A 22,917-nucleotide genomic window follows, 5' to 3' on the forward strand; every position below is an offset into this window, starting at 1 on the left:
AAAACTCTTCCCCGATCTAGGCTTCCTTCTAAAAGTTCAAGGCAACTTATTTCACATAGGTATGAGGAAAGGAGAAGTATGCAGGTCAAATCCTATACACAGTTGTCATAATAAAAAAGAGAATAAATGATGGAAGACATCTTTAAAGATGATGAAAACATGCCAGAAATACATGCTTGAAAAATAATTGAAAATATAACATGTGGACTAGGTATGGTGCTGTATGTCTGTAATTCTAACTACTCAGAAGGCAGAGGTAGAGAGATCATGGTTTGAGGTCAGCTCAGGTTAAGCTAGTGCAAGACCCTATCTGAAAAACAAAGTATAAAAAAAGAAAAGGAAAAAAGGACTGGGGCATGGCACCAGTGGTAGAACACTTGCCTAGCAAGCATGAAGCTCTGAATTCAGTCCTCAGTACCACATTAAAAAAAAAAAAAAAGTAACGTTTTATTTCAAGACAATCTAAAAGCATTAAGTGAGAGCCACGTGTATTGGTACATACCTGTAATCCAGGCCAGCCTGAACTGTATAGCAAGACCTTGCCTCAAAAAAAAAAAAAAAAAAACCATGAAGATATGGAAAAAAACCTAAATTGAAATTAGACAAATTCAAATCAGTTTAAGGAAGCATTAGACATAAAAAGAAACTCATTTTGGAAAGAATTGCTATACTAGAAGGAACAGAAGAGTGAATAAATAAAACATAATACCTGCAGAAAAACAGTTATGAAATGGAGGAAATTTTTAAAACTCTAAAAGAAATAAAGAGAAAGAAGTCACATAAAAGCAACAAATATTAAAGATAGGCAAAAAAGATCTAATATGTGGATAAAAGGAATTCTTGGAAAAGAAAACAAACAAAAGAGTAGAGCAAATACTAAAAAGTATGACTAAGAAAATTCTTTCTTTTAGAGTTTAAAAAAAATCAAAAGGTTGTAATGAAAAGGCAGACTTGTCAACCAACAGTATGATATGTTCCAGTAGGATACCTGAAATTTTTTTTTAAAGGAAAACATTTGGGCATTTAGACAAATCATTGACCTTCAGGGGAAAGTATTAGATGACATCAGACTTTTTGACAGCAACCCTTGAATGCAGAAGAAAATAGAATAGAAGAAGACACGAGGAAAGAGTTAACAGTCATGGAATGGACCTTCAAATACAAAAGATACCAAGTTATCAATACGTAAGAACTTAAAGACTGTCTTTCCCGTGAGTGTCTTTGTTTTTCTGTAAGAATCTCCTAGAATCTACTAGAAAATCATCTTCAGATCACCACCACAAGAGACATTAATGTAAGAACTGGCAGTAGGCATTAATGTGTTATTGCTTGTGTGTATCTGTGACTCAGAGGAAAACTATGGTAACTGTGGCCATGATGAGCTGGCAATGCAGGCAGAGTGTAGCTGTGAAATTAAAGGAGGAATGGGAGAGCAAATGTGAAAGACTGCTTCAACCATTGTCAGGAATAATAATTGGTGGTCTTAGTACTATCCTAAGAATCATCTCTGTATGGAGATCTAATCTACGAAAACTAAGGTAAAATTTCTACAATCCCAAATTTGAATTAGAGTATAAATTCATGAGATATTTAATCTTTAGCATTAAGGATGACTAACACTGAAAAAGAGTAAAAATAAGACATGAGTGTTTCTAGGTGAAACCTCACATTACCATCATCAGCCATGCTAACAGGATGAACCTGAGTGTGATCAAGACTCTGGATCTGGCTGTCACTTTGCAGGAAATGCCTAGGACAGAGGAAGAGCCTGTGAGGCAACCAACAAAAGGAAGCTCCACAGGTCACATACCACATGGTCCTCAACAAATACAAAGAAAATGAGTAGAGGAGGAAAATAATCTCATCTAGAAGGTCTTCTTCACCTTGCTTGTGTATTAACAGAGTAGTTGTAGAATTTAAGAATGACACTTGCCCCTCAGTATCCCACCCTAGGCTCAAGTCTCTTATATAACATTGTGTGGCATTTGCATGGTACATATGCACATATTCTCACCTACTTTAAATAATCTCTAGATTCTTTACAATACCCACTACAATATAAATGCTATATAAATACTTATTAAACTGTATTGTTTAGGGAATGACAAGCAAAATAGCCTTATATGTTTAATACAGACATATTTTTTCCCAAATATTTTTGATTCATCGTTGGCTGAATCCTTGGGTGAACCTTTCGATAGGGATGGCTGATTGTGCTTTGAAACTTCAGGAATTATTTACAAATCCAGTTGCATGATAAGAAAATGTAGGAAAGATTTGAGGATTCATCTCATGGCAGTGAAAGGAAAAAAAAAACCATCATTTATGGAAAGCCTATCCTATATATGGTACTGTAACAAGAACCTTACATGTGTTGTCTTTAGTCCTCACAGAAAGACTGTGAAATAGTGAAAAGTGCCTCCATTTTACAAACAGGTTAAATAAATCTCAGAAGATGCCTGGTATAATATATAGTTGAGTCAGTGGGCTAACCCAGATAGGGACTTTGTAGCATGAAATTTTCAACCGTATTGCATAAAAACTATATTTTAGCTTGAAAACCATCTATAAAGAAACCTGCCTATGTTTTAACCTTAATGCTATCATTTAGGAATTAAGATTGTTACTAAAAAGAAATCGATGTAGGATGAGTATTTTAGTATTAGTATTGGCACTGAATCAGCATATCAGAGAGAATTTATATTGGACATTAATTTTGGCTCACTGAAGAAGCCATATTTTTTAAATTTTATCCTGGCTTGAGAGTTGTCAACCACTGTTTCTCAACATTTTATCACTTTCAATCTTATTTTGCATCTCTCATTTTACAGAAATTTTGTTTAGCTGCTTCCTTAAAATCTTGGTTTCTGATGGAATCTGAACAAGATTTTGATGATACCCTTGAAGGCAAAGTGAGAACCTATAAATCAGTATTCTGTAACTGGTCCCTTGGACCAGGAAGCTAAGCTTGTTGAAGGAAATAACTTCAGAGTTTCTGACCCAGTGTAAGAGAGTTCTGTGCTTAGCGCAGCCCAAATATTCCATGCATGGTAAACAGGGAGTCATCTCTTAAAATGGCACTGATTTTAGGGAATTCCTCATTCTGATTGGGAGACACATAAATCTACAATCCATTTTACCCTCTAATATCTTTGTTCTGATGCCTCCATGGCAAGAAGCATGGTCTTAGAGCAGCATACACCACCCTAGAGATTGCTGCAGGGGATTGCCATGATAATATTTCAATTTGCTATAAGGCCAAGAGTTTCATCTCTAGAACCTTTCTCTTCCTTTCTATTTCCTTTCCTGTCCAACTCATTCTCACTCAGCTTAAAGCCCATCTTGAAATGGTGTTAAATCTAATACCACTCTCAGATTTCATCAGTCTTTGAGGTTGGCTGTTGCTGCATAGAGTAAAAAGGCAAGCAAAAATGGGCCTCTATAAATTATAGATTGGAAAGTACCTATTAGAACACCAGATTCTAACAAAACTTTCCCCTTCAATATACAGGGCTTGAAATTGACCTGGTTTTCTCCTCTGAAATGCCTCAAAGAATTTTAAAATCTCCTCTGTGGCAGTTTGTGCTTCCTTGTGCATCCAATGCTCATACTACCTCAGTTTCTTAATTCTGACTTAAAAATTTAGTCTGTGTCCTGGAGAATTCAGGATGCTACAGAAATTGATATAAATTTCTGTAAGGGGACCCCAGCCAAGGAATATGGAGAGCACTGAGCAGCATTTCACATTGAAGGTCAGTGCATTTTCAATGATATGGAGAAAAAAGTTTATTCTGGGTATATTTCAGATCCAGGAAAGAGGAGTCCAGAGAAAGTCATCTTCTCTAATATAGAAGACTTTGTGGAGGAGGGGGATTTTAAGAGCTTTTTAAATGATGGATGAGACACCAGTAACTTCACAAGGATTCTGTGTTGCTGAATCAAATACTTTTAAATCACTTAGGTATTACAAGAAGAGATTCTACAAAAGTACACAGCCGGATCTCTGTTTGAAGTGGTCCTTTAACTTTGCTCATCACCTACCCTTTAGATAATCTAATTTCCTCTTCTGAATGTTGGTGTGTGCACACCTGTGCTTTTGCCTTTGGAGTATCCATGTGTGGTTGATACAAGCAATAATTTTAAGGATGCTGTATAAAATAAAATCTATAGATCATTGAAAATGTAATATATTTTCACAGTTAAGTGTCTTTGGGATTGATTAGGGCTGTTCAGCACGACTTGTAAAGGTGAAACATCATCTCCTTTTAGACAAATGGGTTTGGTTATCCTAATGAAAGATTTTTATGGAAAAAGATCATATTCTCTTTCACTATGACCATCAGATCATAATTTTTATAGTGATGATCAGGTTTCCTATATTATATTTATTTGAAATTCTTTTATTTTAATTCTTAGGGGGAACTTAGTAAATTATCAAAATCTCATGATTTTCAGTAAATACTCATAATCTTGGTGAGTTGTTTATTATAAGCTAAAAGTAAGTAAAACAACAGGAAGCCCCTGGAAGGTTTAATCAAAGTTTTTAATTCTAGACCCAACATTGATTGGATGACTTATGTAAGTCATTTAACATTTCTAGACTTCTGTTTCTCCCTCTGTATAATTTCAGTGCATCTTCTATTTTTAAAAAATTTTGTGAGCACATCATAGTTGTACAGGGGGATACATTGTGATATTTACATATATATAAATATATTATATATAATAGGTATATATTATAATATATCTTATTTAGATTTACCATCTCCTTCTTTCTCCCTCTTCTCCCCTACCCTGCTTCTTAGAACAATTTCAACACATTTCATTCTTCTATTTTCATATGAATATGAGTGCAAAGTATGTGAATTCAAAGTACATCTACCATATTCACCCACATTCACTCTTTCCTTATGCCCCCTCCCAACTGGTACCTACCCCCGAAAAGGCCTACCTTCATTTACCCTTCTGACCTTCATTTTATTTTAAGTGTATATTGATGGTTCAAGGGGTTTCACCTTGGTACTTAGGCCTGTGTGTATGGTGCTTTAATCAAATCAACCCTCCTGTTACTTGCATTTTCTCTATGACCATGCTCCCTTGATGTCCAACAGCTCACAGTACAGTACATTATATTATATTCATATAGATAGATAGATAGCTGGGTTGTTTCAATATTTTTCATTCTCTTTAAGAGGTTCTTTCCCTCTCCCACCTCTTGTAGTCCCCTCAGACAGATTCTCTCTCTCACTGTGTGAGTGAGTGTGTGTGTGTGTGTGTGTGTGTGTGTGTGTGTGTGTATGTGTGTGTAATACATGATCAAATATGTAAATCTTATTTCCCAAAATGCTGGATGGATAGATAAATTCATGGGCAGATGCATGGATGGATACATGATTGAAGTTCTGGATAGATTCTTGATTCCTGGGCAGTTGCCCAGACAAATGCAGGGTTAGATTTCTGAATGCATTCAGGGATTCGTGGCTGAAAGAAGGATAGAAATACACACAAAATGACATACTTTTATAACAAAAAAGAAATAAATTCATCAGAAGAAAAAGATATTGAAATAAAACTGGAAGAATTTATAAAATTCATAGAAATGTTTTTTCACTCCCCAAAGGAAAAAAACTATAGTGCCTAAAAAATATGTATATATATGTGTGTGTGTGTGTGTACACATGTATGTATATATATGTGTATATGTACATATTCAGTTTAAGTACTCTGGTTTTTGTATCATCAAGAAAAGTATAGTTGGAATGGGGAGAGGGGAGATAAAGGAGAATGAAGGATAAGGTGAATTCAGCTATGATATATTGTAAGAAATTTTGTTAAACCTCCAGTACAACAATAATAAAAAAAATTAAGAAAGCATAGTTGTTTTTCTGAAAGGAATACATCTAAAGGAAAAAGTCAGCATATCCTGGAGATCCCTGCACACCCATGTTTATATCAGTACTGTTCACACCACCCAAACTATGGAATCAGTGTATCAGGTGTCTATCAACTGATGCATAGGTAAAGAAAATGTGGTATATACGATGAAATATTACACAGCAAGAAACTTGAACTAGAAAGAACTGGAGGAGATTATGTTAAGTTGAAATAAACCAATCTGAGAAAGATAAACACTGCATATTCTCTCTCATATGCAGAATCTAGACTGAAAAAACAACAACAAAAAAGTGGAAGAATGTCAGGAGTATAAAAATGGGAGGTGGGGCTCTTTGGGAGTGGGAACCAGCAGGAGTGGGAAGGGCAAAAGGAGAGGGTGAATGGGGACTTGAGTATGATCAAAGTACTTCATAAACATGTATGAAAATAGAATAAAAAAACCCATGAAGTCATTTCTAAAAGGTGGGGGGAGATAAGAAACAGTAATAAATGGAGTGAATTTGATAAAAGCATATTAATGCATATATGGAAATATCACAAAGAAACCTCTTTGTATTAATATATGGTAATAAAAATAATAATTTTTTTTAAAAAAAGCACAATTGTACCTTAACATACTTTGGGAATAAAAATAACATGATACTAAAAAATGGCAAACAACTGACAATTTAGTCATGCAGTTTAGGAATTTATCCTTGTATAATATGACAGACATTAGTCACCTGCGGCACACTGTTGCATACCATTGTTTAGGGGAAAAAAGCCAAAAATCGAGTTCACATTCATAAAGAGCATGACTTCTGATTCACCTGTAATTTAGTTAAGTAACTCCAGGATAGCTTTGGCCTGCTGGTCAGAGGGGACTCTGAGGACAGCACTTGCCCACATCCAAGTAACTAACAAGAGCAGGAGAAAAGTTTAAGCAAAAACCTTGAACAGGAAAATCACCCTAAAAGCAGGTATAAGGAAACAAGAAGTTTCTAGTTAAGTCATAAAATGGGTCCAGGGCCAAGATAAAAAGGCCCTATGTGGAGATAACTGCCCATTCCTGCCTTTCATTGTCTCCTGTAAAAAGACATTTCAACAGAGGTCCCCCGCTGCTCCTGCCAAAACAAACCTGATCCCTAACCCCCAATGTGAGCCCATCTATTAGTGACTCACCCTAACCTGATCCCTTGCTCTCCCCTATAAGAATCCTGTAATTTCAGTGCCCTGGGCCCAGAATTTTGAGTATGAGCTCATCTGGGACCACTGGCATAAAATAAAGTCTGAGTTCGCCTACTTCTCTGAGTGTCTCTTGGTTTCTCATTGGACAATATTTCAGCAACACCATCACTGCCTAGACACGCAATGCTGACAAGGACTTTGCTGAAGTCATCCTTCCCAATTAGAAAGAAAATGGTTTGTGCCAGTCCCTATGCTAGATTATGTTTCATAGGTTTTCACAGGTGTTTCATAGTGAGTTTCCTCCATTTTTCTAACAAGATTCTTGCAATCAACTCCAAACTCCAATTCATCTTAGGATCCAGTTCGGTTCATAGTTGGGTCTGTATAGAGAGCTCTTAAACATTGGTCTGAAGGTTTCAGTCCATCCAGAAACCCACAACATACAGAACACTAACCAGGGGAGCCATTGTTGTATTAATTTGTTTTGTTAGATTAATGATTCTTCTGCTAATATTTAACCTTTTGTCAAATTGTGATACATAGGGTTGTAAATCTAGATCAATACAAATGAATAATGGGACAGGCGTATTTTTTCATCTCATTTCTTTTCCCACTAGTATACAACACTCTGTTTTATTGACAGGGTGCTTTAAATGGTCTGTAATTAATTAAACTCAGAGAATGGCGTATTCTTTCACCATATGAAAAGAAACACCAATGTGTCCCCCTTGGGTGTGTCCTGAAGCCTTGGATTTGTGAAGTCTCTTAGAGGTCTGAATGGAGGGGGACAGTATGGTATGTTTCCTGTACTACTTGCAGACAAGGTGCTGTGCCCAGAGAAGCAAATATGAAAGTTTCTATGTGTTTTGGAAGTCAGCAACATTGAGGATATTATTGGAAGTGATGCTAAATAAAAAATGAGACAGTACCTGGGAATTTTTTCTAATAGCATTGTTTAAAATTAGTAGGACTTCTCTCAGAATAGAAAAGAAGGAGGATAAAATACAGCTCTCCTTTACCCCTTACAATATTATTTTGACAGCTCTTAATTTTAAAAGCATCCTTATTTACCCATTGTCTCAATAAGATTTTTCAGGGCAAAGTCCTCCCTTCATGTAATGCAATATTTAGAATAGCCAGCTTCACCACCACATAAGGTTGAAGTTTCTGCTTTCAAATCCACATTTCTCATCATGGCTCTGAACTCCCTACTTTGCATCTGTTTGTCTGTGTCTCTGTAGCTGAATAGCTTCCCTTTTGCAAATCTGTTGCTTCCTCCTCCCTACCTGGGGATCCCCTCACCCCATATTTTTTGAAGTTCACATGGGTCATGCCAGCCACATGCAAAGATTGATGAGCTGATTATAAATTTCAGTTCCACATCTGCAGAGGAACCTATTTGTCTCACTTAGACTAATTGGTCAAACATGGCTGTAGATCTCCGTGGGTGTGAAGGCGGGAGTGATTGTGGGAGAAGGGGAACAAGCATGACCTAGGAAGATCCCTCCACCAAGATGCGGTGGGCTGAATGGAAAGAAAGTTGGAAAATTGGAATGAATGGCTTATATTTTTTGTTCCTTTGGATTTTTGATGGTACTGGGATTTGAACTCAGGGCCTCATGCTTGCTACACAGGCACTTTACCACTTGAGCTATTCTGCCAGCTCATGATTTATATTTAATTGGGAATTGCACTTCCTTTTTGAGGGCATCTAAATTTAAGAAACAGAATAATTATAACAGCATTTTCATAAATTAAGTAGTATTGGGCTTAACCTGAGTCACAGCTGGGTGCCTAACACAGCGGGGGTTTAATAAAGACTTGTTAACTGTCTAGAACTCTGTTGAATTTAATTTAGCTTGATTTAGTATTTCCTATATGCAAAGTGCTTGACAACAATTGCATTTCCTGATATTTGCAGTCTTCCTGAGAACACAAAATGTTATTTCTCTATTTTATAAATGGAAAGATATTATTGCCCAGAGAGATTCCTTTATTTGTGGGGGAAGGGAACAAATTGTGAAGGATACCAAGTGAGGTCCAGGTATTGGCTTCCCACTCACAAGCCCTATGATCTTAGTCATGTGACACAGTGCTTTAGAGCTTCTCTTTCCCAAATCTTAAATAAATATTCTGAACTTACCATTCCAAAGTTTTGTGAGGATTAACTGAGAGTTAGGATCAGAGAAAGTACTCAACATGTTAACTCGTAATATTTGTTTTGGTACAAAATGTTATAGTGTGTCAGGAAACAGTTTCTTTCTTAAAGAAGAGTCTTGGGAACATTGTGACACAAACTGCTTAAGAGTTCATGGTGTTGTTTGCCTCATTGCTCCCTGGAATACTTTTAGGTCATAGGTCAAGTTCATATAGTTTTTGACGGAACAATAATGTCTCCATTTTGTAAATCGGCAGCCATTTTATCCTCAGGCCTCACTTGAGAAATGGAGCCATTCCCAATAACAGCCCTGCCCTTAAACAGAAATTCCCACACTCCAAGACAGCCCCACCCCTACCGAGACTCCCACGCATGTGCTCACTTCCTCAACCTCCCTCTTCTGTAAAAGCCACGCCTGGCCCAGAGTCTGTGCTGTGCCATCTTTCCCCAGCCAGTCTGGCAGTTTGAGCCTGCCATTAAACCTTGCTCTTGGATGTGAGACTTTTCTCATGAGCTTTCTTTGTGAGCGGCGTTTTTCCTAACAGTTTTGTTGTTTTTGTTTTTTAACTTGTGTCAGAGTGTAGTGAACAGGCCAACGAAAGTGTGCATCAATCAAGGCGATCAACCACACTCAGCTGGTGACACACGTGGAGGAGGATCAGAGCCACAAGTTCAATTCACACATTTGTTGAGGGAATTGTTACACTCATAGGGGCTCACCAAAGGGAGAAGGGGTCCTCTGCAGAAACGTCACCAACCAAAAGCAGGTTCTGTGAAAGCCAGGAGGAAAGCTAACTTGTCTCCCTGGAGCACTCAGGTCCACAGCAAGTCTGTTGGGGAAAAGGCGACCAAGGGAAATGTAGAAATATTGTCAGACGAGAAACCAAGCGACACTCTGAGAAGTAGCAGAACTTGGATTTTTTTTTTTTTAATTTTATGCCAGTAGTCCCAGATGAGCTTGTACTTAGAATTCTGGGCTCCCAGCAGTGAAATCACAGGATTCTTAAAGTGCAATGCAGGGGATGGGGTTACAAGGAACGTGCTGGTTGCTAATAGGTGGGCTCACACTGGGGTTAGGGATCCAGGGTTGTTTAGGTAGGAGCAGCAAGGGGGCCTGTTTTGGAAAGTCTGTTTATAGAAGGAGACAAAGAAAGGCAGGGATGGGCGGTTATCTCCACATGGGGCCTTTTATCTTGGCTCTAGACTCATTTTATGGCTTAACTAGCAATTTCTCACATCTATAACCTGCTTTGAGGAGATCTTCTTGTTCATAACCAGACTCTGGAGCCGTGCCTCTGACCTGTGGTGAGTGGCCACAGCTAAAAGGTACTGGTTGCAGTGGACTGGTACTACAACAAGGGAGATGGAGAATGACTGAGGAGAGAAGGCTGGCAAGGACAGGCACACAGGAATAGTACCTAGATGCTCCCATATGTTTGAATGCACAGGATGCAAAGAAGTGCACTCTGGTGGTCGGGTCCTGCTGGTCAGCTTTTATAGTGTCAACATGGTATGTCCTTCTTGGGCATAATGGATTGGTTACACCCTTGGTGTGTATGGGTGTTCCAAGTTTGGATGGGCGTGTCCTCAAGCTCTCACTTTGTGTGCTGTCACGTCTTGGCATGAGTGAGTCCATATTCTCCATGTTCGGGTCACAGAGTTTGCTCTTCCCCTCAGAAGAAGGGGTTCTTCTTCTTCAAGGGATAGACCAAGCTCTGGAATTCAGACTTGAAGGGCTGGAGAGGTAGGTACCTGGCTGCTCTTATCTAAAGAGTAGCAAAGCTAAAGGTCAGTTGTACACAAGCCACACACACTGTCAGGATAGAGTAGGGGAGCATTGTTAGAACATGGGAACAGATTCAAAAGAAGGCTGAGCAAAGAGAAAGGGCCCAGGTATCATTCCAGAAAGACATTTACCTGGAGCATGGTAAGTATGCTCCTGAGGCACAAGCCAGAGAAGAGCTTGGGGGTTCATGGGATGGGGAGCTAGAATTAAAAGCACCACATTGAGTCAGAGGCCATTATGCAAATATGCTACTGATCTTAACAATAACCAAGAAGCATTATATGCTAATCATTGTATAATGTATATGCTAATTACTGTACTATTGATTATATGTTGATTGGCTTTCTTGCCACTAGTTGGAAGAACACAAAGTTGTTCTACTAGCATGGCCTACGGTGTTGTCTTCAAAGCAGCTCAGTTAAATCAGACCATAGTATCAGTGTTGGTACATTCATGTTGGTTAGTTAAAATCCTGATTACATCATCATTAACCATGGATATAGATCCATCTCTAAGTCATATAAATACCATTTTGTTATTCATCTGTCACCTCATTTATTTCACTACCATTGTTATAAAAAGTATAGTGTAAAACTATAGGAAAGCTGGCAGATACAGCCCATGTCTCTTTTATCTATTCTATGAGGACTAAAAACTGTTGGCTGATTTATAGAGGGTCAACAGATGGCCAAAGAATCAACCAGAGAAGCAAGTTCAGCCTAAATTCAACTGATTAGAATTCTAGGTCAGCCGTCAGGCAAGAAACCTGAACTCACAGGTTAGTAGAATTAGGCAAGGGTTGGTACAAGTCACCTTCAACATTAAGACCTGATTTCTCCTGTCATTAAGATTGGCAGTCCAGAAGGAATGAGCAATGGTGTACCTTCAAGCTGGACATTGTATGGAAGCAGCCTATTTGAAAGTCAGAAGGAAACAAATGTGTTTACGAGGGTCTAGTATTCACAGCAAATTGCTGTTTTGGAAGACAGTTGCCAAACAGACTCCAATATGGCAGAGTTGGCACTGCTAAATCCTAGATGAGAGTTCATGGTCAAATGCTTTCTTTATTATATAAACCCATCTTTTAAGTGAATTGGCAGTGCAAGAAAGTGCCTTTATGATTCCTTGTCCTTGGGGAAATGATAATTGAAGCAAAGCACTGCCATCCTACAAGTTCTGTATCCATCATTTAGTCAATCAATACCCCTCAGGCACCTACCACATAAGGAACCACTAAAAATTTCTGAGTTATAGCAGCACAAAGAAAAGTTGTAGTCCTTCCACAGGAAGAAGAGAAATGGCTAGCAAGAACATAGCACCAGAGATTTATTCTATCTGTACCATGTTCTGAGACAGGTAAGAGTGTCAGCAGATTTGGTGTCTGGTAAGGGCCCAATTCCTTATTCTGTTTTGTTTTATCAATGGTGAAAGGGGTGAGAACAGCCTCTAGGTTCTCTTTTATTAATTAATGGAACTAATCTCATTAATGAGGGCACTCCTCTCATGACCTAATCATCTCCATGACCTAATCATTTGGAGGTGGAAGTTTCCACTTCCAAATACCCATGAGAGTGTAGATTAAGTTTCAACAATGAGTTTTCTAGAAGCAAAAACATTCCATCTATAGAAGTCCCTCATGCTATGAATGATGCATTTTACTTCTCTGGTGGTCACTTTTTGCCAACCCCTTCCCTGCCAGCTCTTATGTTTTTATACTTCTATTTATGTGGCCTCTCACTGTCAATTTTCCTTTGCCCTATCAGGAAGGCTCCTGGGGTGGGGAATGGGGGCAGTTTAGAATGGCTCCAGGTCAGCTATCTACTTTCAACCCCACTGAATCCACTGCACATTCCTAGAAAAGACCCATGCTTCTGTTACCTTAACATAGTCTGGGAACGAAGTCTAATTCCAAAGCTGCCATCTTTGTTTAACTCTCACCTACTCAATTGCTCATGCAAGACTCAGAGCCTAACCTACTGGGCCCCTCGGCTGTGGAGAACACATATCAGGCTCTCCTACACTTAAGTCTCAGTCCTTCTCCATGAAGGGTGGGTAGGGACATACAGCACACCAACAACTCTCTCTAAAACATCAGTGCCCTGTTCTCTAACTACCCAGCTCTTTTATGGCATCATCAAGAAAAAGGTCAGGAAACCACTTCCTAGACATTTCCATTGAAAATGGAACCCGTTCTTATATTTTGGTGCCACAAGCAAAACTTCCAGTGTAACATTCTGCTGTATAGACTTGTAATCTTACTGCTGTGTGTTGGAGAGAACCAGGCAGAAAAGAACGTCCTCCATTCTCCTTGATTATGAAAAGTAGATATTGGTGGAGAGAAGTTAGGAAGAGTCTGAAGAAGGAAGAGAAATGAAATAGAGAAGGAAGAAATCATAAGAAATGTAGACTTTCAATGAAACATCTGAGATACAGTTGTTGAGAAAGGAGGTCATTTCTCTAGTTTGAAGTCATAATTGATGAAAGAAATTTGCAGTTAGAATCCTTGTCTCCAGCCTAGAGTTACTATTTTGCTTTAGTATAGGCCTGTCTTTCATTGTGATCCTCCTACCTCTGCCTTCTGAATATCTGGAATTACAGGTATATACCACCACATCCATTTTGTTTTTGAGACAGGATCTCACTAACATTTGCCCAGGCTGCCCTTGAACCACGATCCTTCTATTTCTGCCTCCCAAGTATTGATTACATTTTAAACCAACTCATTGAAGAGCAAATGGCTTATGCTAAGCCTGACAATCAACTCCACAAATGGAAAACACTGCAGTTTTGCTTCTGGGTTTTGTATTTTCCCTTCACATGCATGAGATTTGAGGACCTGTCATTGGAAAGCAGCCAAGTAAAACTGGGTTATCTTGAGATGTCTCTAGAATGGAGGCTGCAGCTCAAGTGGTAGAGATGTCTACTGGCATCACTATCATGTGCTCCCAGAGCAGCCCATGAACACCCAGTCTTATCCAAGAAAGTGACAAAAAGTCACATTCTGCTCTCTGGGACTGGCAGATGCCCACAATGGTACTCTTCAGGTTTGGGCTGCTGAATAGAATATGAGTGTTAAGAGATCAGTGTTAAAAGCTTGGTACCCAAATGACCACACTTCCATTATCCAATTGAGAAAACAGTGGCTTATGTGGATGAAAAATGGGAGGTCCATGTTAATCTACCTCCCATAGCTCTCTCATTGGCTGTCTTGTACTTGTTCTAGCTGTCTTGTATTCAATGCTTGCTCCCTCCCAACCACTGTTTTAGTTCCTGACATGTTTCTTACTTCTGTAGTAGTTACCTTTTTAGGGTATCTTTCCAACTTACCAGTCTGCCATTAACTGATGTCACTTTAAAAATCAATGAATTCTCTTCCATAGCAAAAATTCTGCACCATGTGACCCAATGCCTCAGCTTGGGTCACAAGCTTAGATAGCATCCTACCCATGCTGGACTTCTCAGGATCCTTTTCAACTAAATTTGGAACTGATCTCAATAGACAGCCTGAGAGGTTATCTCTATGTGGTAAAACTCAGGAATTCTGGTGAAGTTGGGCCTTCTGCCATGAAGACTGGAGCAAAACAAGGCAACCTACAGGGAGAGGTAGGAATGATGTACAGTCATAAAGAAACAGTGACAGGAGATGGGGAGAGAACACTGGGTGAGGTGTTAGCAGAAGCCAGTGTATAGTTCCAACCTTTCCTTAGGCTGTAATCCTAATCCTGATTTTGCTAGAGGTACAATAATTTGTACTGTTTAGTCACCATAGTGTTGTTTTTCTCTACTTTAGATGAAAAAGTCCACAGACACTCTATTTCTATTGGACCTTAATTTTATTCTTGTTAGAGAACCCTCTCTTAGTCTAAGTTATCTCAAGTTGACTTTCCTCACTTTCATTAGGACCAATGCATATGGCAACATTCACGAATGGACATTTTAAAGGGTTATCTCCATTTTGCAGGCAAGAAAAACTTAGGTTCTGGAGTTAGGCAAGTTATCCAAGGACAAGCACTTAATAAATGATAGAGCTGGGATTTGAACCAGTTCTGCCATGTCTGAAACTGGTGCATTTTCCACCTAACTTCTGTGTGTCTCAGGGACACAGGCTTCAGTTGTTCTTGTAGTCAACTGCAATTTTGCCTGTCTGAAAGCCTCGAAAGACAGATTGGGTGTCCGAAAAATGAATCCCAAACTTTTCTGATTAAATATCTGCTTTCCAATTGCTCTTTGAAATATGAGATAGAAAACGGCAATGCTGATGAAGATGAAATGAACTCTGGCGGAAGCCTGAGCTGAATTTGGAGACGATGATTAGTGAATGGAGTGCTGGTAGAAAACAAAGATGTTGTTTGCCTTTTTTCTATTATCTATGTGTTATTGAAAAGGTGGACTAATTCCCACCTGAGAGAGCTCTAATTAAAAGGTCTTTTGGATAAGACTCTGAAGGCAACAGTGGGACAATAAATTAAAGAATATATGTTCTTTGTACTGTTCTGGTTTCATTAGCCACTGGACCACATCTTTTTCTATTATGCATCAGGGATCATTATGTAGAACAGAGCTGAGTGCAGCCACAGGCCAAGACATGAAGGCCCATTAGACACTGATTCTTTGATTTTTTTTTTCTTCCCAACTAGGTAAAATAATGTTTTTTAGAACCGAGTCTATTATATATATATATATATATAAATTAGTTTTAATCATTGCCAGTTTCTTTTCTATAGGTCCTCTGGAATGATCTGATGCTGCTTAATATTGCAGCATTGTTTTTATTTGTTTAACTACATTTCCCCAGTGTAAGCAAGGTCTCCTCCCAAGGATACAGGTCAAAGTTCCACTAGAGGAAATTCCCCCACTCCAACCACCGCCCCACACACAATCCCGCTACCTTTTCTTATAAATTCATTACTGGAATAAATCAGGAATTGTGGGGACTAAAAACTTCCATACTGCTGGCATGCTTTTCTCATTAAAGTGCTTATACTTCTCCCTGCAATTCATGCTGTCCTTTTAATTGCAAAGGATATAGCACTCATTTTACTGGTCAGCAATCAGAAGAGATCGATAGAGAACAGAGGGGCCAACTCATGTAAGGGAGGTGTTTTTTTTTAAATAGCTCACCAAGCTCTAGAATTAAGTTGAGCTTGGAAGTATGGACAAACCAGGTCTAATAACTCTTAATTTTTCCAGTTTCCCACAGTTTATCATTATCTTGTTTGCTAAAAGTAAAATTTGCTCTTGCTGCTTCCAGAGGAGAATAGGGAAAGGGAAGGAAGGGGACAGGTAAAGATGGAGGAGGAGAGGAGGAAAGAGTTTGAAAAGCTCCATAAATTATCAGGGCCCAGAGGATGACATAATACCTCCTAGTAACTTTAAATTGTCTGGCACTGTCTACATTGCTGACTATGTTGTTGGCTGGAAAGTTTATTTAATGCAAATCTGTCATTTCATTACAATTCTCTAGCTAATGTAAATCAAATTGCAACATTTGCTCAACATTGAGCCCAAAGCCACAGATGGAGAACAGATACTGTTCAAGGGCTAGGGTGATTTCTCTTCAGTCAGGACCCTTTCCTAAGACAAAGCTGTTCTTTGTTGGTGTTCTACTGGTCAGGCCTAAGGAATGAGGTCCCACATACATTGAGCGCCCTTATTCTTGTGTTATGTCATGGACATGGCATAAATATTGGTGTTAGGGTTGATTATGAAGCTGAATGGCTTAGAATAAACCAGATAATTTTTGACTTTCTACTTAGTAGACCAAAGTGCACTATCTCCATCAATGAGAAATATACCAATGAAGGGGCTGCTGGGATTACCAGGGAGAGTTCTGTCTTTTCAGAACATTGCTTCATGTTTTAGTTTGGAAGAAAACATATCCCTTTTGTGTTTTCACTATTAGAATATTCTGAAGAGGGAAAGTCAGATTTTTTTTAAAAACAACTGTCAACTGTTTAAAGTGGAACCACGAGTGGTGGTACATGCCTGTAATCCCAACTGTTTGGGAGGCAAAAATAGAAAGGTTGTAGTTCTAAGCCATGGGCAAAAATTAACAGTGTCTTGTCTCAAAAACAAGCTGGTTGTGGTGGTATGAATTCACAATGCCAGCTACTTAGAAGGCAGAGGTGGGATGATTGAGGCCCAAGGCCACCCAAGCAGAAGAGAAAGACCCTATCTGAAAAACAAACTAAAAGCAAAAGGACTGAGGGTGTGGCTCAACTGAGTTTAATTCTCAGTACTGAAGAAAAAAAAAGAAACTCTTTACAAGACAGTAAAGGGTCAATTCATGCTTAGCCCAGATTTGAAAAGGAGGAACAAATGAGCAGGCCTGCAGAGTAAGTCATTTTCAAACCAGTCATTCCTTCTAGCTTGAGATATTTCTATGAGGTGAGACCCACACATTATCATATATATATTTATACCCAAATTACTACATTTAGATCAGTCCCAAGAAACAGTGTGAAACCAGGAGCCTCAGAAGTATTTGTACCTAAGATGTATGATTGGTAGCACAAAAATCATTTCATAAAATACTACACCTATCATTTTTGATCACTGTCTTAAGGTGGATGATCTGCATAAAAATATAAATTATGAGTGTTAAAAATGGTGATTAAATATGGGCTTTGTATATCAGTCATTAATCTTTTCATTTAAATGCAAATTCTTCATTTTGACCACTATCTGAAGATACTCACATCTAATCAGAAACAAGTTTAATCTTCTAATTTATTATTTTAGACAAGATGTTTAAAATATGCATTTCTTGTCATGAGAAAGGGTGGGCTCTATTTACATTTTTTAAATGCACTCTAAAAAAAATAACAGTCAACTAAACATTTACTTAAACTCTCTTGGTGGGTGTAATTGAGAACTAGGTATGGTGGTAGAAACACATTCTCCCTCAGTGGTCCCCAAGTTAAGGACTACTGGGGAGCTTGGAGTTATTACTGGGGTTTACAAACCTTTTCTCCACCAAGAATTATCTTAACAGTCAAAAAATAAACATGTTTTTATATTTTAACAGTAATTATTAATATATATGTCAAGATGTACCATATTAAACTCTTAATTAACTCATCTATCTGATCATCACAATAACTATGAGTGATACAGGCAGCATTTTATCCCCAATTTACAGATAACGATGTGATGCCGGAGAGGCTGAGGAGCTGGCCTAAGATTAATTGAAGGAACCAGAACTCAAACCTGGATTGGCTGATGCCAAAGCCTGTGAACTCACCTCTAGACCCTGCTGCCTTCCCAGGTTACAATTTAAAGGCATTTCTAATGAAGCGTTTTTCAAAATTAGTATTTCAAAAAACACAGTACTCAAGCACAAGGAGGCTGAAAGCCCATGTTCTAATTGAATCCCGACCTGCAGTTAATCAAGTTCGCTCTTGTCACCTGGGTGCTTTCTGAACTTAGGAGATAAGAGAAGATGGGCAAGAGAGCAACTGAGGGTGCACAGTTGGTACATAAACTAATCTGCCACTTGGAAGAAAAGGCACAAGCCATAGACCTAGGTGTCAGACAGCCATCAGTTAAATCAGTTGAATGAGCAGAAGGGTTATAACCACTAACAAACTGCTTTCCTGTTCCTTATAGATGGCCAGGGCAAGATGACCCAAAGGGAAAAAAAAATGGGAAATGAAGTACAAACCAAAGCAGAAAATTTCATCATTAAGCAGCATTTCCTTCTCCAATATCATAGGTGGGAAATGTTTCTTTCTCTAGGCTGTCACTTAAAAAAATGTTAATAGTATCATCTCACAATGTCCAGTTACATTACTCAGTGACACATGCTTACATGAGACGCGCATAAAATGGACAGGCTTGGTTTATCCAATAACTTTTATGGCAGGACAGAATAGAAAAATGAGCCTCACACCAGTGATTTGCAAAGTTCTTAGAGCAGCAAAGCAAAACAAATCATCTACCCTGTTGTCTTGTAGGGGCTGAGTGTTTTGAAACAGGCCACAGGAGATACGGGATCTGGTTCAAAGCCTTTTGTTTGGCGGTGTGGCATCTGAATGAACCACTGTGGTCTCTTTCAGTATCTCATTGGTGCTGGGCTCTGCAACAAAACAATGAATAAAAGGAATTGATCAATTCATACTACATAGAAAATCAGTTACAGAAACATCTAAAGCAATATGCTTCACAAACCCCACCCTTCTTGGGCGATTTTCCTTGAAATCAACCATAGTGAGAGTATTTATACTTTGGAAACTGAGGAGTTCTATAAACCAGAATTGCTGTCCCAACATGCTCCCTGAAATGTTGCAAATCCTTTACTGAACACACCTGTTGACTCTTCTCTGCCACCGCCTAGGTGATTTCAGACAAAGAAGTTCTCTGTATAATATTTAAGCTTTTTTCTGTAAGATGATAATGTTTGTGCCTACCTCATAAAACTCTGGAGAAGATTAAATGAGATAACATATAATGAAGCTCATTTTCAAGTATTTGCCATTTAGTAAATACATGGGGACATAGTGACTCTGGCCACTGGTACCTCAGTGCCATTCATGAATCTGGCTAGATGTCATCTTCCTCATGTCCATTCATGTTATTTTCCCACTGAAATCATTCAGTTACCCACCCCACCCTGACTCTTCCTGCCTACAGCTCTGAGCATGGAATCAAAGTTCCTTGGCAAAGCAAAGGAAGCAATCAACCTAATTTGGAAGTCAACTGTGTCATCTTAACCTACCAGATCAGAGGAGCAGGTCCCCTTTGGAGTAATCACTACAGAGGGTCTGGTGCTATTTTAAGGCTCTATCCTTGCATTTCCTGAAAGACAAGGAAGAGCAGGAAGGGGTATCAGGGCTCATTGTTGTGGACAGGGATCCTTCTAGCATGTGCTTGCAGAAAGAGGTGAGACATAGGTAAAGGTTTATTTTAGAGACTCCTGTACCTTTAGGTAGTGAGAAAACTTGTCTACTCTATCCCATGGAGCTTGGTCATGAGACCAAGGTTTGGAGTCAGAAGGTTTTCAGTTTAGTATCCAGTGCCACAACCTAGAAGCCATGCAACAGTGAACATTTTTAAAAACGTTTTTTGAGCCTCAGTTTGCCTATAAAATGGGTAGGTTAATACCAGCTTCATAGACTTGTTGTGAAGACTGAGTTGAATAATCTCTGTTACGTCCTTTAGCATAGAACCTGCAGTTATTTCTGACACTGTACCCCGCCCTCTCCCTCTCCCCCAGCCCCCATGGACAAAGTAGTAAATGCTGTGAAGAGAAAGGGGAAATTCCACTGCTTTTTTTCTTTTCAAGCTGTTGTGGTGAAACATCTGTTAAGGCTCCCTCTAAGATTCTAGGACACTTGTGTTCTCTTAGGCATGAGGTGACACTGGGAAGAACTATTTAGTAGTTACACAATCAGTCATTAAAACAAGCAGGGTTCATGGCAGGTGGGCCTCGCCATGCTCTGAAGACCATGCTGTCTCTGACCTCTTCAACCTTTCCCAGTTTTATTTGCTGGTCCATCCATCCCCTGCCCTGCTCTGAGCATTACTAACCTGTAAGCCTTCGAAAACATAGATAATTGTAAAGGTTAAAGCAGTTCACAGCATTATAATTAACTGCTGTAATAGATGTTTTACAATCCTGACACAACCACAGAGAGAAAATGTTTAATCACAATTGAAAGCACCTCGGAATTAATCCATTTTCATGCTAGAAATTGCAGTGAAGGCATGAAATCAGGCACAGGCAGGAAAGTCAGCCCATTTTCCTTGCAGATGCTAGCCACTGCCATTTCTGCTGCTGGTTAGACTTCACCACCCAGAACTTTCTTTGTTTTTTATTGACTGTTTTTGAACTATAGTAAATTTATCATATTTTTCTTGGGGTTAAGATTCTCACATAACCATCAGAAGTAAGTTGCAACTGGCCATATTCTGAAAGTGGCTGAATCTTGGTCGACAACAGCTTCCTGCTCCGTGATTACGTCACACAGCCCTTCCATAAAACCTGACTCAGAACCAACTATCTATGGGTGGCTTGTTCTTTATGGGAGCCACAGTTTTGCAATTGGGCTGGGCAAATCACTTAGCTGCTCAAAACCTCACTTTCTTCACTATAAAAGTGACCTGTGGGGCTCCTGTGAGAAACATAAGTAACAGATACAAGTTTCCAGGCACAGAGTATGTGTCCCAAAGATGAAAGCTATTGGGATTCTCCTCACTGAGACCATGAATGAATAGTGTCACACAAAAGGGGATGTTTAGTTGTCTGTTGGTATTACTACAAGTATTTTTTTAATGACTCCATTCCTGTACTCAGACAAATTTATTTACTGATTTCCAAGATTCTTTTGCACAGTCTAAAATTAATTACTTAAACCCACATGAGGAATCCCCAAAGATTTGTGATTTAAGTCACGTGATAGCACTTACTTTAAGAATAGGATGTTTTGTCCTTGGCAGTGACTAGCTCCTAAGGTGCAGGTTTGCACAGCCTGAACCCATTCTACAAATAGATTTCTGCCCATCACTGTCCAGTGGATGGGCAATTTAAAAATGGTTTCTAGCACCCTGCATTGCAGAGCTCCCTACGCAAACAGTTTACCATCTTCTAATAGGAAACAACGAGGCCGCCAATGCAATCAGGTCTTGAGGGTGGCCAGGTAATTTATTTGTACAGCGTGTCTGGCCTTATCTGCAGAAGGTGTTTATTTTTAGCTTCCCACACTGTTTCTAGCACCATCTCTCCTTTGGAGGCCGACAGCTTGATCGAGGGACCTTAAACAAGCTGTTAAAAGCAAGGAACTGCTGCAAGTGAGAGGCAGCCAGGCAGCCGAGAAGGTGATTAGAGCAGGGATCACCTTAGGTGTCAGAGGCAGGAAGGCGGCTTCAGTGGAGTGTCAAGCAAGTTGGCCAACAAACTTTTAAAAAACGGCCCTGGTGACACTTGCCCGCAGCTTTAAAGAAACCATGCTTGAGAGGGCCTGGGAGTGCAAAGGCAGCTGGGTACAGTAGCTGGCGCTGGACCTAGGACTTCTCACAAAGAGCAGAAAGCTGTACTCCTGAGCTCAGGCTGCAAATGCCAAGGGCAGAAGCAGGAAACGAAATCCAGGGTCATTGATATTCCCACAGGGCCAGCTGGTTGGTGCCTGTTCAGGCTAATTCAGGGTGGCAGGAGGTCTGTGCTTGAGGTCACATCCATAATCATGATGGTTAGCATCAGAAGCCTGACACCATCCAGACAGTCCCTGGACACCTACAAGGGACAGAACTCCAAGGTTACAGAAGTCAGCAATGACAGAATCTCAGCAAGTTAAGTCCCACAGGGTCAAATTCTTTGTGGCAATGAAAGCAGGAGGAGGGGCTGGGGATGGTGTAGTTTGGAATGGTGCCAAGTGTTCGGAGTATCCTTGATAAATATTAAATAACAGTGGTGACATATCACATCAAGTATATCTTTAGGACTTGGAAGCCTGGTTGAACCAGTTCAATGTGACAATCATCAGAAAGATTACTTAAAGATCTTTAGTGTGAAAGTGACAAAAAGGGAAATTAGACAGTAAATACCACAGGCTCTGAGAGCAGCTTCAGCTCTCAGTCTAAGCAGGCACATAGAGTTCTCTCCCATAAGAACTGGTCAGCAGCCTCTCTGCCTGGTGCTTTTTAAAAATTTATTTATTTCAGCAGACTCAAAGACATGGATGGATTCACAGAGCACCCAGGAAAAGGAGAGCAGATGAAATTCCTTCCTTGCAATGGTTTAGAATCACCTTAGATCTTTGGTTGGGAAGGGTTCAAAGTCTGGGAGGCAACTGAGAGGAGAATGGGGTTGTGGCTTGGCAAGGGAATAAATAACCCTACCTGCTGATAGACATTGTAGGAAGTATTCTCAGCTAAGGATAGGACATTGAGGAGTTGCACCAACAGAACATGGACT

General features: G+C 39.4%; 1 long non-coding RNA gene across 2 annotated transcripts in view; it reads right to left on the bottom strand.

Moving 5' to 3' along the window:
- Positions 1 to 17,306: 17,306 nt before the first annotated feature.
- Positions 17,307 to 22,917, bottom strand: part of LOC141411516 (uncharacterized) — a 37,827-nt gene continuing 32,216 nt past the window's right edge. Inside the window, exons 5-7 of one of the 2 annotated variants that reach the window (XR_012436329.1) lie at positions 21,414 to 22,236; positions 19,723 to 19,802; positions 17,307 to 19,083 (exon numbers count right to left, since the gene is read on the bottom strand). This is a non-coding gene — a long non-coding RNA (uncharacterized lncRNA). The remainder of the gene's footprint in view (positions 19,084 to 19,722; positions 19,803 to 21,413; positions 22,237 to 22,917) is intronic. The other variant, XR_012436328.1, reaches the window with a different exon arrangement.

This window comes from Castor canadensis, chromosome 10 (assembly GCF_047511655.1).
Source record: "Castor canadensis chromosome 10, mCasCan1.hap1v2, whole genome shotgun sequence".
NCBI classification, from domain to species: domain Eukaryota; kingdom Metazoa; phylum Chordata; class Mammalia; order Rodentia; family Castoridae; genus Castor; species Castor canadensis.